Genomic DNA, 4,312 nt, shown 5'->3' on the forward strand with positions numbered 1-4,312 from the left:
TAATTAGCTTTTAGGTTAGTTTTTAATACCCGGCTACTAGTTTAGGGTCTAGTATGATTATTTGGGGACAATGAATTTCTTCAACCAATCTAGAGAAAAGAATATGGGATGTCTAAACTATGGTAAAATACTAAATTACCCTTTAAAGAAACCTTGATCACTCTAACACAAATACAAAGTCATAATCACTCAATTAACAAATACAAAAATCATTAATCAAAACTCATTTTTTTTTCAATTTCCACCAATATCAAAACTAAAACCTAATCAATCACAAACAACAATTGAGTTCTAATTTTTTTCTTGGGTTTTCAAAAAAAAATCGAAAACAAACAATTCAAGTGATTGTGTTAAATCCCTTTAATCCATTTCTTTTAAGAAGGACTCAACAATGATTTAACTCTAAATCTCTGAAATTTACTCATAATTTTTTTCGAAAATCAACCCAGAATCGGTTTATGCGTGCACTAGATTAGTCTGATTGTAGTTGATGTTACACGAAATCGGTTTTTATTATACACTTACATAAACCGATTCTCGGCCCAAGTTTGGATTTGTAGAGAAATCAAAAATCGGTTTTTATATGTCTCATATATAAACCTATTATGGAAAGGTAGCTGTTTCCCATTATTCCAAATTCACAATCGGACTATTCGTGCGTTTATACGATCCGATTGTTACCATTAACGACTATTTATTTTTTTTTTGAAATTATAGTCGTTGATCCCTTATGTATATAAAGAGGAAAGTCTATTCTCTATCATACACTACCTTATTCAAAGAAATATTTCTCCATTGTTTATTTTTCCATTCGAAGATGTCAAATCCATCATCATCAACTACCAACTCATTCGAACACATTCTTTGAAGATGCAAATGAACTACTCCATCATCGTCAACTACCAATTCAATTGAAGACATAATTAAGAGAACCAAACGAACTACCACATCATCGTCAAGTGTTGCGATGGAAGAAAAATACGTACTCAAGGCAAAGAAACGAGGTGAAGACTGATTCCAACTAAGGTAAATATTGAAGGATGTCGAGGAAGAGACCCAACGGGTTAAAAATTATTACATAGTCAAGGATCTTCCCAAAGAACATCAACATGTGAAGAAATTTTGGATCAACTTTCATCGGGTCCTTTCGTTCCAAAGTTGGGAGATAAGCGCAAAAAACCACGCTATCAATATGATGCATCCCACGTTTGTTCTAGGACGATTCAGTTTAAGAAATTATGCACCAAGTACAAAAAGTTTCTCGCTAGGCACAGAGGTGACAGGTTTGCGGCACATGATGCTTATACCAAGTGGAGGAGAGAGCCGTTTTATCATTTCGAAGCCGCATTGATAGTTGAAGCTCACACTAAGAAATAGAAAAATTTCATTTTATACGGTTACAAGATCAGTATGGTAGTCTAGTACCATGTTAGTTTAAATTTATGAGTTTATGCAAAGTGGAAATAGACCACAATCGGATCATGTCAGACCATATGTAATCTGATTAAGGAATTAAAAGTTGTTTGTTTTTCTGTAACTTATTTCATCTAGAATCGGATTACATCGTCGTCTACATAGACCGATTCTGAATGAATTCCCAGGAAAGTTTTGTTCAGAATCGGTTTATAGTAATTCCAGAGTAAACCGATTTCTCATTATTATTCAGAATCAGTTTATTGTAATTCCAGCATAAACTGATTCTGAAAAAGATGCAGCTTACTACCTTCAAAATCGGACCTTAACAACGTATGAGAAGACCGATTATGTTATAAATTTCATGAATTCAACGTACCCAAAAAAGACAAATCACTTTCATTCATTAATCTTGGTTCAGTTTGCAACATAAAACATATGAAAGTGACAAAATATAAGCATCTGATAGTTCATGTTCTTAACAAAAGGAAAAGACTCATTCCAACACTTCGAGACCCTTCATTTGATCCGGCCCGACCAATTCCTCCCACCGTTTCATGTTGGGATCGTAGTTTTTTATCCATTCCTTGGTGAGCTCTCAGTCCTCATGAACCTTACACACCGGTGGTAATGGACAATCTTCACTAGTCTAAGACCAATACAATGAGTGTTGTTATGGTTGAATAAAACAATTTTCCGATCCTTAAGCGATTCATCTCAAATGGTGGATTTCGGTGCGTATGTAAAATATGTTCCCTCACCAAATAGATGAACAACGCAACTCCACATTTTCTCCAAGAGATGACCACATATAGGCATTCTCATCCAATACTCTCGGGTATTTGGTCCATTCCCCTTTGGCCCTTATACTCTAGCAACCATTTTATCAAATTCCACTTCTTTGTCTTTTCTTGTTTTTCCTTCCTTCATCATCGATATGTAAAATTCCTTGTCTTCTTGTAGGCATTCATCTTTCTAAATTATTGGCATTGGGTTAAGTTATCATCATCCGCGAAACTTATATGGCCTATTTGTTTCAACGCAACGTGATAACCACAATTTCCATTTGCATACACGTCGTCGGTAGATAACACATAGGATTTAATGATTTAGGGAAGTTTTGAATAATATACTCCTCGAATATGGTGTAACACGTTTGATGGGGTCTTCCTCGTTCATATATAGGCGTGATTCGATCACCAAGAACATCCCTTAGAGTCACCATAGAACCCATTTGTCTTGCTTGTCCCTTTCATGCACGTATCCTTGATACTCGTGTTGTACTCGCTTGACTCTCTTGATAAGGAACAATGAGATCGATTGGCTCCTCGTGTATTGTATGCGCTTGACTTTCTTGAGAAATATCGATTGGATCCTCATGTTATGAAGGAGCAATAGGATCATTTTAAAGGACTATACATGTGCTACTTGTCCCGCTTTCTCCCTTATTTGGTTTATACCTTTTCCTCTTAACCAGTGCCTCTTCATGCTCATTTTGGGAAGGAACGGTTGGATCATTTTTCTTTGCTTGTGAGATACTTGTCCCACTTTCCCCCTTCTTTGGTCGACCCCTTTTCTTTGGAACCGACGCCTCTTCATATTTAGCATCTTCATATTCATGTTGAAGGTTTCTTTTGTTACTCATAAGGGGTTTCTTTGGGTACTCATTGCAACCTTAAACTTTTTCATTTCTCCCTTCCTATCAATGTTGGTAGGTGGTCTACCCGTCGGCGGTATCACTGTTGGTTCTCTAACCGGTACCATATGTGGGTTAGCAGCTAGTTTCAAGTCGTACATCAAAACTTGTCGTTCCAAGCCATCCCTTCTTTGCGAATTTCTCGATGATTTCTCTTCCAATATCCGTGTCCAAAAAGGATTTGAGTGGTTCTTCGGTTGGGGGTGTCTTGAAAGTTAGTTTCTTCTAAAATGGATCAATGATATCAAACGGAATTCCTTGTTTATACCTCGAAATCATGTGACGACACGGAAATCCCAAGGCCGTCATCGTCATACATGAACATACAATGCTCCTTCTCCCCATCTCGTTATCCACATAATCCTTCATCAAAGAAATGATTGCCCAGTGAGACACCTTATAATTTAAATTTCTAATTAACCGATGGTAATCCTTGTGGCTGGTGATGATTTCACTACACCATTTTCTTGGATTAGTAACTCAAATTCGTAACAGGAAAATGTTGTTAGAAATCTTGTCAGATTTCGTAATTGTCCTGTAGCTGTTACAAATTCGTAACTGGATATGGTCCGTGCGTGCCATCCGTGTGCGTGGGTGGTCACACCTTCATTTTCTCCCTTGGTCACGCATGAGGGTAGCCATTAGTCCCCTTGGTCACATATGACTCGGTCATTCAGCCCCTCCATTTTTCTCTCGACTTATCCGCTTCTTCTCTTTCCTCTTTCCTCATCTCTGCAGAAGATGGTTCTCTATTAGGGTTTCAGTTTGGATTTGAAGCTGCTTGTAGAAGAAAGTTCATCTGTTAGGTTTTCAGTTTGAGGGTTTCGATTTGAAGTTTCGATTTGAAGATGCTTGTAGAAGATAGTTCATCTGTTAGGGTTTCAGTTTGAGGGTTTCGATTTGAAGCAAAAGACGTAAGTAATCTCGATTTGGGTTTCGATCTGTTCGTTTAAAGATTTCGATCTGTTCTTTCAGATGTTATTTGGATATAAGCATTGCGTGGAAACAGATATATGTATAAGTCCTTATTCCTTGAACCAAAGTATGCGTACTTTGTTGATCAGGAAAACCGGAACAAGAGCTGTGAGCTCAGTCCGCGAACTGGCGGAGGTTCTCATCCCGAGAATATCTGCTGGAGTTTGTGAACTCCTTCCGGGAACTTAAGCCCGCGAACTTGAGTTGGTTATATCTAAAGACGATTAT

The sequence above is a fragment of the Papaver somniferum genome, chromosome 6, assembly GCF_003573695.1.
Source record: "Papaver somniferum cultivar HN1 chromosome 6, ASM357369v1, whole genome shotgun sequence".
Classification (NCBI taxonomy): Eukaryota; Viridiplantae; Streptophyta; class Magnoliopsida; order Ranunculales; family Papaveraceae; genus Papaver; species Papaver somniferum.